The sequence below is a fragment of the Geotrypetes seraphini genome, chromosome 2 (genome assembly GCF_902459505.1).
Source record: "Geotrypetes seraphini chromosome 2, aGeoSer1.1, whole genome shotgun sequence".
Classification (NCBI taxonomy): domain Eukaryota; kingdom Metazoa; phylum Chordata; class Amphibia; order Gymnophiona; family Dermophiidae; genus Geotrypetes; species Geotrypetes seraphini.
The window spans coordinates 364007272-364019576 of NC_047085.1; the positions used below are offsets into that span (position 1 = coordinate 364007272).

Sequence of the window (12305 nt, forward strand, 5' to 3'; positions counted from 1 at the left end):
ATCTGGACCCGGCGATTTGTCAGTTTTTAGTTTTTCTATCTGCCTGCGTACATCATCAAGGCTCATTTCCATGGATGTTAACTTCTGTGCTTGATTTCCCTTGAAGATTTGTTCAGGTTCCGGTATGTTGGTTGTGTCTTCGCTTGTAAATACAGACGAAAAGAACCTGTTAAGTCTTTCTGCGACCTCTTTCTCTTCCTTCACCGCTCCCTTCCGGTCTCCGTCGTCCAGTGGTCCCACCTCCTCCCTAGCCGGCTGTTTCCCTTTAATATATCTAAAGAACGGCTTGAAATTTCGTGCTTTCCTGGCTAGCCTCTCTTCATACTCTTTTTTGGCTTTTCGTACCACATGGTGACATTCTTTTTGATACTTTCTGTGCTCTTTCCAGTTTCCCTCAGATTTGTCCTTTTTCCATTTTCTGAATGAGTTTTTCTTATTGCCTATCGCTTCCTTCACTATTTTAGTTATCCACGCCGGGTCTTTTGTTTGACTCTTGTTGCACCCTTTTCTGAATCTGGGGATATACAGATTTTGCGCCTCGCTCACCGTGTCCTTGAAAAAGGACCAGGCATGTTCTACCGTATGCCATTTTTTGGAAGTGTTCCTAAGTTTCTTCTTTACCATTCCTTTCATTGCTTCGTAGTTTCCCTTCCTGAAGTTAAAAGTTGTCACTATGGTTCTCTTTCCTTTCAGTATTCCTATTTCCACCTTGAACTTGATCATATTATGATCGCTGTTTCCCAACGGTCCCACTACTTCCACTTCCTTTGCAGGTCCCTTTAGCCCATTTAGGATTAGATCCAGAGTGGCATTTCCTCTCGTCGGTTCTCTAACAAGCTGCTCCATGAAGCAATCTTGTACAGCCTCCAGAAAGTCTGCCTCCCTAGTGCATCGAGCTTCCAAGACTCCAGTCTATCCCAGGGTAGTTGAAGTCTCCCATAATAACTGTGTTACCGCTTTTGCATTCTCGCTTCATCTCGGCTTCCATTTCTTCATCGATTACTCCGGTTTGTCCGGGTGGATGATAGTATAGACCTATCTTTATTTCAGGCCCTTTCCTTCCTGGTATTTTAACCCAAAGCGATTCTAGCTTGTTGGCCGTCTCTGCTGTGTCCATTCTTGTCGATTGTATGCTTTCTTTTATGTATAGTGCTATTCCACTGCCTTTCTGTCCTAATCTGTCTTGGCGATAGAGTTTGTAACCCGGCAGTGCTGTATCCCATCTGCTTTCCTCATTCCACCATGTTTCGGAGATTCCAATGATGTCTATGTTCTCTGCAATGGCCATGGCTTCTAATTCTCCCATTTTGTTTCTTAGGCTCCTTGCATTAGTATATATGCAATTTAGCTCCTGGAATTTTGTTGCCTTCATTTCCTTTCCATTGATCATTAACCCTACTATCTGTTTTATATCTTTCAACCAGTTCTTAATCTATAATGGGACATTACCTCCTATTTCAAATTAACTAAGCTATCACAAACAATCGCCATCAAAAACAGTGGTGTTTTTGATAAAGTGAAGACACATAAGTGGAGTTTTTTTTAGCCATATGAAGCTTAACTGATGCTTTTTCTCCACTTTTTCTGTCTCTTCTTTTTTTCAGACTGTGGGTGTGTGTGATGTGTGGGTGGCCTTGCTGTGTCCCATAAGACCCTTGAATGTTCGATTTAGGGCAAATTTTGAGGTAAATGGACATTACCTCCTATCCCATGACTCTCTAATTTCCTCAGAAGTCTTTCACAAGGTACTTTGTCAAATGCCTTTTGAAAATCCAAATATACACTATCGACCAGCTCACCTGAGACACCTTTTGAAAAATGAGAGGTCCTTGTTGAAGATTGCCCTGGACTGCTTTAAAATGTGTGCACATTAAAGACTTTTGTATATTGAATGGGATTGTTTTGAATGTGCTTTATGGTGCAATTCCATAGGTCAGCTTTTGGATATTTGCTAAGTTTATTTTTTGATCTGTGAGTTAAGTTTACTTATAGTATGAGTAGTATTTTCACCACACCATAGGTGGGTTTTTTTTCTCTGAATTTGCTTTTGTTTGATAGTCTGATGATTTGATTACTTCTGTTATTGCCTGTTGTATGTTTCACGAAGTTGTTTAGGCAAGGAGTTCTGAGAACTTCTTTCAGTGCTTGGTAGCTTGACTTTCAGTAAAACAAGTATATTTTGGCAGGCATTAGTATTGTGGTGATTTATATTGTTTCCCAAATCCTTATTGTTTTGAGATAATTGAAATCACCCATTATTACAATGTTACCAAATTTGCTAGCTTCCCTAATTTCTGTTAACATTTCTTCATCAGTCTACTAATTCTGGTCTGACAGAGGGTAGTATAGTCTTACCAATATTCTCTTTCCCTTCACACATGGAGTTTTAATCCATAAGGATTCCATTTTGCACTCTGTTTCCTGTTGAATTTTTATTTTTAATTTATTAAATTTTCTATACTGTTCTCCCAGTTTGCCAGTAAATGGCTGCTTCTATTGTTACTATAATAATTGGCAAATTGCAAAAAAAAAGTGAATTACCTTCATGTTTGCTTAATAGCAGGTTATATGCCAATCTAATAGCCCTTAAAGAAGTCAATGCGGTGATATCTGCTGTATTTGGTGCGATATTTCAAGATTCCTGAATTTTATCTCATATTCAGTTAGTGACTTCAACCATTCTTTCTTTTTCTTAACTTGATAGGCTATTATAACTCCTCTAATATAGGCCTTATAGGCATCCCATATAAATATATAATTGGCATTTTCTGAATTATTAAAAACAAAGTACTCTTGAAGGGATATTTTAATATGATCAATGAAAAGCTGGTCTTCTAGCAAAGAATTGTTGAACCTCCAAACCGACGGTTTGACGTGACTAAAGATATCATTTAATTGGAGTTCTAAGGCAGCATGATCTGATATCGAGATTTCAGCTATATTGGTATTGGCTATGTTCTTGATCAGGTTTTTACTTATCAGGAAATAATCAATTCTGGAATAAGAATTATGAGGAGGCGAGTAAAACATATATTTTGACTCTGAATTGTGTGTTATCCTCCAGATTCAATTGTTTAATCATATTGTGGAAACAATGCCAGATCTGGTGACTTTGTATTTGACATTAGATTTCCTATCAATAGAGGGCTCAAGAGCCAAGTTAAAATCACCTGCTACAATATATGAATGGGAATTGTCAGCAATAGCTGTTGACATAACTTCATTAAAGAACATTGGGTCGTCAATGTTCGGTGCATACACATTAATTATGGTAATTGTGTGGACCCCTATTAGCATTCTTATTGCTGTCCACCTACCAACGGTATCATTTTTCTAACTAAGTATCTTAATATCATCTCTAAGATGCTGGCGTTCTATAATTATCTTCTTAACACCGGAGATATTACAGGAATCTTTACAGAAGCCAACATAATCATGCTTCTCAAACCAGGAAAAGATCTGTTACTAGTCCAAAGTTACAGGCCTCTTTCACTAATATATGTTGATGCGAAGATATATGCCAAATCTTGGCTCGCAGACTGCAATGAATACTTCCCAAGATTATTGGACCTGAACAAAATGGATTTATGGCAAACAGACTAGCAAGCGATAATACCAGACTTTTTGCTATGCTTATACAATATGCAAGTCACTCTCCCAATCCATTTCTGACTCTGGCATTAGATGCGGAAAAAGCTTACAAGTAAAATACCTCTAAAACCAAACTCATGCCACTAAATAAACACGTTCAAGAGTCCAATACAACAGACTTCAACTTTCAATGGGCTAAGTAGAAAATTAAATATCTGGGAATAAATTTTGGCCCTACAATAGAGGAAGCAATAGAATATAGTACTGGTGATATTTTGCAAGCAATAACAAATTTAACTGCGAGATGGTCTCCCCTAAACGCAACGTGGTAGGGATGACTAAAATCGATTAAAATGGTAATAAGAACATAAGAACATAAGAAGTTGCCTCCGCTGAGGCAGACCATAGGTCCATCCTGCTCAGCGGTACGCACCCGCGGCGGCCCATCAGGCCCATTGCCTGAGCAATGGTCTATACCTATCTATACCCCCCAATCCCTTTTTCTTCTAGGAATCTATCCAAACCTTCTTTGAAACCATTTAATGTTTTCTTGTCTACAACAGCCTCTGGAAGCGCGTTCCATGCATCCACCACCCTCTGAGTGAAAAAGAACTTCCTAGCGTTTGTTCTAAACCTGTCCCCTTTCAATTTCTCCGAGTGCCCCCTTGTACTTGTGGCGCCCCTTAATTTGAAAAATCTGTCCCTGTCTACTTTTTCTATGCCCTTCAGGATCTTGAAGGTTTCTATCATGTCTCCTCTAAGTCTCCGCTTTTCCAGTGAGAAAAGTCCCAACTGCTTCAATCTGTCGGTATATGGGAGATTTTCCATTCCCTTTATCAGTTTAGTCGCTCTTCTCTGTACTCCCTCAAGTACCGCCATGTCTTTCTTGAGGTACGGCGACCAGTACTGGACACAGTACTCCAGATGCGGCCGTACCATTGCACGATACAGCGGCATGATGACTTCCTTCGTCCTGGTCGTAATACCCTTCTTAATGATACCCAACATTCTGTTCGCTTTCCTTGAGGCCATGGCGCATTGCGCCGATGCCTTCAGTGTTGCATCTACCATCACTCCCAGGTCTCTCTCCAGGTTGCTGACCCCTAGCACCAAAAATTCTGTATCCCTTAAGTATGTTACCTATCCTATTCCCGAAAATGTTCTACAAGAAAGTGAATCAAATTCTGACTAGGTTCTTATGGAATGGTAAAGTTCCACATATTTCACTACAAAAACTAAAACAGTCCTGACAAAATGATGGTGTCAACTTCCCCAACTTTTTAGACTACCACTATGCCTTCCTGTTAAGACAATGTTCTAAATGGATTCTATATGATGAACACTACAAATTGGATTCAACTTGACTGGGAGATCCATCGGTGGACGCAGTTAATTTACTTACCATTTGTATCCCTCTCGAGAATATTAATGCACAAACATCATCTACTTCATTCTTCTCAATTAGCCATTAGGGAACTAGAATCCTTATTAAAGGTAAAATGGAATAGTACACTTCATGCCCCCCTATGGTGCAACCCTGATATCAAAATACAGGATCGTACCCTATATTGGAAGTCTTGAAAATCTCTGGGCATTTGGCACATTGGTCAATTATTTGATGGCAATAAGTGAATTTCCTTTGATCTGCTGTGCTCCACCTTTAAATTACTCCCCTCTGGATTTTTTCAATGGTTACAGCTTAAGCATGCTTTCCGCGACCATCCTAAATTACCTCATCTATCAACAGATAAGCCAGATTTGATAGACTTTTGCCATAAATTTGCCTACAATAAGAAAGAAGCTTCTAACTGGTACAAAACATTACAGTTACTTAGACCACATTGCCCATCCTCTGCATTAAATGCTTGGCATGAGGATTTTGGCATGACCCTATCTCCTGAGTCATGACATACAAAATAATGAGCTCAGCTGCCTTATATCAATCTTTTTATTTCTTGTTGCATAGAGCTTACTGGATGCCCCTTAAACTATCAAAAATAAATAGATCACAAGGAGACGACTTGTGTTGGTCCTGTAAATCCACAACTGGATCTTTAAAACACATGTTATATGAATGCCCTCTATTTTGTGATTACTGGGAGCAGATTTGGGGCTCCTTTTACAAAGGTGTGTTAGGGCCTTAACGCGCGGAATGGCATGCGCTAAATTGCTGCGCGTGCTAGACCTTAACACCAGCATTGAGCTGGCATTAGTTCTAGAAGCATAGCGCGGGTTTACCGCACGCTAAAATCCTACATGCGCTAAAAACGCTAGCGCACCTTAGTAAAAGGAGCCCTTGGTCTTTTGTACTGTCCATTGTTGATATCTCTGTACCACTCTCCTATCAATTACTTATAACAAGCATAATTGACCCTCATTTATTCTTACTGACAGAATTGTTAAAACTGGTACAGCTATTAATGTTAATAGCAATTCAAATAATACTGGCGAATTGGAAAGGCTTCACTTCTATCACTTATAATGAATGGTGGAACACAGTTTGCCTATTTGCACGTTATGAACGAATAGCTGCTGAGCGGAGAAACTCACTCAAAAGATTTGAGAAAATGTGGGGTTCCTCTACTTACCAGAGATATCAGTGATTGTAATAAAACAAAACGTACCCAAATTGTAAATAGCTATTTCTTATAGTATACTTTATACGTGGTATTTGCTCATGTTAATTAATAACTTGTAGGTGTGACTTATGATATTGGAATGTACACACAAAACTGCTTTATAATATTTACTTCTGTCTAGGTTAACGGTTACTGGGTTGATTTTTATTGTTTGATTGGCCGTTGGTTTTATATTTCGGTACTACGTTCACTTCTGAGCAAGAAGCCAATTGTATTTTTGTTACTTCTGTAAGTTTCAAAATTCAATAAAGATGACTGAACTAAAGAAATGAATTATTAGATTAGATTATTATATAATTTTATGAAAATTAAAAGAAAATAATGTGCACTCTTCTTTTTAATCACTCCATTGCAAGATCTTTGACTCCATTGCCATTTAGTTAAGCATCCTAGCAATGACTCCTTTAGATTTGCAAGCTTCTATAAATTTCCCTCTGCAATTGAAAAATTAGAATTTATTACTCGCTGCAAAAGAGCAAGGGGAGGAGGAACGTGTGGATAATTTGCCAGATGTAGCTGCAAATGTCTTAAAAAAATAATCCTAGCATAATCTTGTTTTCAGATGGCAAAAGAAGTTCATCCCTGAAGCTTAGGCAGTGTGCTGTCATTTGAAGCAGGAGTTCTGCCAAACTTGTTCTGATCTAATATGGAAATGAGGAGCTGGCCTTGATACTGTGGCAGTCTTCTGAACGAGATCACCTGCACCCATTCCTCCTAGGAGGACATTTCAAACAGAGTTAGCTCCTTAAACCTTCTAATTAAAATGAGAACTCCCTACGCTTCCATGACTCAGCCTAGAGAAAGATTATTAGGAATTTAATCGGGAAAATATCACATCTCAGACCATCTGTGACCCAGAGCTCTGTGAGAATTTCAAGCAAACTGGAGGGAGGCGACGCATACTCCAATGCGCGCTGTAGGAGTACTCTGCCGGAGCTGCAATAAATCAACATAGTTAGAGTACAGCCCTTTTCAAATTTAATTACTGTTACATAATTATTAGCAAAGCATCCTCCTCTGAAATTGTAAAACTCATTAGCATCAAAAAAATCCCCAAGCTCCTGGTGAAATTTATGAACTAGTTACTTTCTTTTCAGCTCTGGGAAAATTCAAAGAAATATGCATTCGGCTTTTGTCTCTCGCTTTCTAGACAAAGTGGAACGGCGTTATAAATTTTACTGTGCTTCCCAATAGCCGACAGTCACTTAATGTGAACATTTTCCCAGCACTTCTGTGGCAAGATACAGTTTTATAAAAGTGCATGTTGAGCGTTGGAACTACTTCCTCTTCTACCACAAGCAGGTTCAAACTGAAATTTAAAAAAAAAATGGTTGGGTATTATTCAGACTGCATTATCAAAATTTAAGCTTAAGGGCTCTCAGCCTGTTTTGTAGTTCATAGAAACAGAAAAGATGACAGATAAAGGCTGCATGGTCCATCTGTGCCGTCCATTTTGCCTCTTCCATGCTATACTGTAGATTTTCCTTGAGCTCAGGGCAGGATTAATTCTTCAAGGGCCCCACCCCACTCTGCCCAGCCTCCTGCCCCCATTTATTTACCTGTTTTCTTTTTTACTTCTTTATTTCCACTTGATTTCTATTTTTCTTTTCTTTTAACATTCAACCAAACAACAAAGATTACCAGACCATTGCCAGTGTACAGTTTTTCTCTAAACAAATCCCCCCTTCCTTCCTAGAGGAAGAGCTCTTCAGCCAGCAGGACTTTGGGAAGCCCACCAATTTATGTTTTGCATTTGGGTAGGAGGCATGGGGCATGTTGGGAAGAAAATGCAGTGCCCACCATTTCTCAATTATCTTTCAGAGGTTAAAACCTCTTTTTTCAGGTCAGTAAACTATACTGCTGTTACAGTATCTCTGTCCTGTCCTGATGAAAGGAATTTTGGACTCTGAATTAGTAAAAAATGTATTAAAATTAGTCCAATACAAAGGATCACCTTATTTCCATTTTCTATTTATGAATGTTTATCAACACAGCTATAATAATACTTTATCCTAAAGCAAAAAGAAATAAAAGAAATACCATAGACATTTTTTTCTACCTTTATTTGGTTTCTGCTTTCCTCATCTTCTCATCATTCTCTTCCTTCCATCCACTGTCTGCCCTCTCTCTGCCTCTTTCATATGGCATCTGCTCTTTTTCTATGCTTCTTCTAGAAACTATCTGCCTCTACCTTCCATCTCTCCCTCCTCCCCATTGGTCTGGCATCCATCTACTTTCCTCCGCTTCTCCCTTGGTGTGGCATCTTGTCTTCTTCCCTTCCATCTCTCCCTTCTTCCCAGCAGATTTTAGCCTCTCTCTCTCCTCCTTTCCTCCCCCTAGATCTGGTATCTGTGTCCTCCCCTTCCCCCATGCTCTGGCATCTAGTTCTCCTCTCCCTTCCTCCTTTTCTTCCCTGGTCTTCTTTCTCAATTTATTTTCTGCCTCTGTCTAAATTCTTACTATTCAGTCATCAATTTTCCTCTTTCATTGTGTCTACCTACAGATTGCCACCACTTTCCTCACCCCTTCCAATATCTATCCTCTTTCCCCAATGCAGCATGTGCCCTTTTTTTTCTCTCCTCCCTACTTCCTTCCTGTGTCTGCTCCCCTCTCTCAGCCATCCCACACTTCCATTCAGCATCTGTCCCCCTCTCTCACTCATCCCCTATTCCATTCAGCGTGATCTCTCTCTCACTCCTTCCATTCAGCCTGATCCCCTCTCTCACCCCTCTTCCATTCAGCATTATCCCTCTTTCTCCATACAATACACCTAAAGCGCCACTCAACCTCTTCCCCTTATCGCACCATCTCCCTCCCTTCCCCTCACCTTCGTGGACGCTTTTCAATTTCCCCATAGAATGTGTGTCATTGAAACCTGTCTCAATTTTCTGTAACACGTATATACTGATCCTGTAAGCTCGTTATTGTTCTTGTAACATGTGAGTTGTTGATCCTGAAAACTTCTGTGTACTTATTTATCCTTGTAACCCGTTCTAGGCTCCTGGGGAGGATGGGCTAGAAAATTAAATAAATAAATAATTTCCTTGATCTGAGCATGTAATTGCCTTGACAGAAGGATGCCTACCCCATTTGTTTTCCTCCTTTCCCTATTAGAGGCCAAAAAGATCCGAGAGGGTGTTGTTGTTTTTTATTTACAAGTATTTAAGGATCTCTTGTACAAATCTTCCTGGCATCTGAGGCCATTCTACTTCCTTAAAATACAGCTCACGCTTATATGGAGAGGTTAATCCCCTTACATTCATTGAGACAAAAAACAGTGGTCTGAATGGACATTATACACTATCCATTAGATTTGTCTCTTTCCTGCTCTCACTCCCTAATTCATCCCAAATGATTCACTTTTCCCCTGAATCATTATCCCTAATCCCACCCTCCTCACTTCCAACAGCAGACCCATCCTCTCCTCTCATGTCAACATAAAGGTCACTCACCAAAGGAGAAAGAGAAAATCCCTCCCTCCTTTCACCCTGCAAGTCCATAATATCCCTCATATACCAAGTGTGCATTTAAATTGAGATAATTACATTTGTTGATCCAGGATAGATTTGATTTAAATCAAATCAATTTAAATAATAATTTACATCATGATTTAAACCACTAGTCAGAAAAACTTGATTTAAATCATGCCCGTGACATTATGAATGGATGAATGGAATTCATTTACCAGAAAATATAAACATTACATGAATATATAGCCTCATGCTACATAATTAAAACCTAATCCTTATTTCACAATGACCGTTCCTCAAACTTCAGTAGGTCTTTCCTCATGTTATAAGTCTTTTTCAAGACTACCTGAAGTAGAAATTCCACTGTAATATCCTGTTATCAGGTATGTTATCCTTGCTTAAACATTTTTCAAGACTTCCTTTGACCATGATTTATGATATTTACCACATCTCCATGTATACTAAAATGATACTAAAATGATTTTAACGATACTAAAATGATTTCCTTATCTATCCTAATTATGGTTCTGTATTTTAGATGTTTTTAAAATATTTTGTTCATGTTAATATTTTCTATGATTTATCATATTCTGTATGTTTTATCATTTTAATAATTGTTTTATTTATTATGTTTGGTATGTCCCCTGAGGAAGGCAGTGTTCTGCCGAAACCAGGATCCTAGTTGGGACTTCCCATAGGAACTATCAATAAAATCCCTTGTGTTGTGACATCAGCTTTGCTTTCTTTTGTTTTGTCCCTCATGTTATACACACCATCAGGGGTGTTTACTCTATTGCAGATTTTGGCATCATCCACAAAGCAGCAAATCTTACCCGATATCCCTTCAGCAATATCACTTACAAAAATGTTAAAAAGAATAGGCCCTAGTCCAAAAAACTTGAGGCAGACCACTAGTAACATCTCTTTCCTCAGAGCGATCGCCATTGACCACTACCCTCTGTCACCTTCCACTCAAACAGTTCATCACCCAGTCCGTCACTTTGGGGCCTATACCCAGGGCACTTACGGTAATTTATTTATTAGACACCCGTGTGGAATACTGTCAAAGGCTTTGCTAAAATCTAAATACACCACATCTATCCAATTCTCTGATCACCCAGTCAAAGAAATTGAGCAGATTCTAATGAATTCATGTTGCCTTGTGGTTCTGTACGCCACTAAATTCCAGAAACTTCACTATTCTCTGGTTTAAAAACATTTCCATTAATTTATTTTCCAAAGAGGTCAGACTTACTGGCCTGCAGTTCCCTACTTCTTTCTTTACTTCCACTTAAAAAAAGCATCCCCTGAACAATGTACAGATTACGTAATAAATTTTCTGTTCACATTATGTACCTGGCTGCTTCACAGATCATGGATTTTACTGCTATTGTTTGATGTTTTACATTGATTTTTTTCTTTAACGTGTGAATAAGTATGTTTTATTTCTTATCTTCAAAGAATTTTAGATTGTCCAAAACAAAGAAGAAATGTTCCCATGTGAGCAACAAACTTAACCCCTCTTTTACTAATGCGTCGCATGGGTTTCAGCGCCAGCAAGGGGGGGGGGGGTTACTGTCAGTGCTACTGCTTAATGCTACATCACTCTAGGACATGCTTCAAATGAGATCAAATGTTTCTTTATTGATCACGTGCCACTATCGAACAGAGGAGGAGACAGGAAGCTCACTCTGATGCAGTGGGACCAAGAATGGATTTTCCGTCTCAAATCAGAGGAGCCAAATGGTCTTAATTTAAAGATCGAGTGGCACTTATTTTGTAAACAAAAAGTTTGTCAGTGTTTATGGATTGTTTCTTATTATGAGAAACACTTTTTCAAACATTTCTTTACATATTTTTTTAGCTGGATTTGCATTGTTAAGCTTCAGTATCCCATAGGGCCGCACTTGACATTTGTCCATTTGACATCTGTCATTTTGAATAATTAATGACATCATTTATGACATCAGACACTTTAAAAACCAGCTGTTCAAAGCAGTAGCCATCTTTGCTGCATTATGAGCGTTAAGCAGTAGTGCCAACAAATTTCTCTTCACTGACAGGCTTTAGGTGCTAATTCTGTGTTGATGTATTTGTCCTCTTTTTTAAAGGAGTGAGTCCCTTGTCCTGGCTCAGCCATATAGTGAAATGCCAGCTAGCTATCGTCAGCAGTGGACCGGGGCACAGCAGAAACGGCACACAATGAATGTGATCAACAGAGACTTGAACAATTCGACTTGAACAAGATAAGTTTATTTAGTTACTTTATTAAGCTACAATTGAAGTGAAAGCTAACATTGTCAGTGCACAAAATTTGAACAGGTACACTGATGCAGACAATTTCAAGCACAAAATTAATTTGTCACTTTTTGTGTTGCTGAAACATATGAAAGACTTGTTCACATACCATCGTTTTGCTCAAGCAGGAGGTTTTTCAGCTGATAAGGTGGTGTCCCTCTTTAGTATGCTTCTTCAGTCTCGTACTTGAAGCATAAGGGGGGGGAATCTGAGGCTTTTCCTCCTTTAACAGCAATTGGACAAGTTTTGAAACAGCTTCAATGAAGTTTAAAGCTTGTCATACGTTGAGCTGATTTACTGATTATAA

General features: G+C 38.9%; 1 long non-coding RNA gene across 1 annotated transcript in view; it reads left to right on the forward strand.

Annotated features, from left to right (window-relative positions):
- LOC117353942 overlaps positions 1 to 11940 on the forward strand; it is a 35404-nt gene extending 23464 nt beyond the window's left edge. The window contains exon 3 of the long non-coding RNA XR_004538071.1: positions 11812 to 11940. This is a non-coding gene — a long non-coding RNA (uncharacterized LOC117353942). The remainder of the gene's footprint in view (positions 1 to 11811) is intronic.
- The last annotated feature ends 365 nt before the right edge of the window (positions 11941 to 12305 follow it).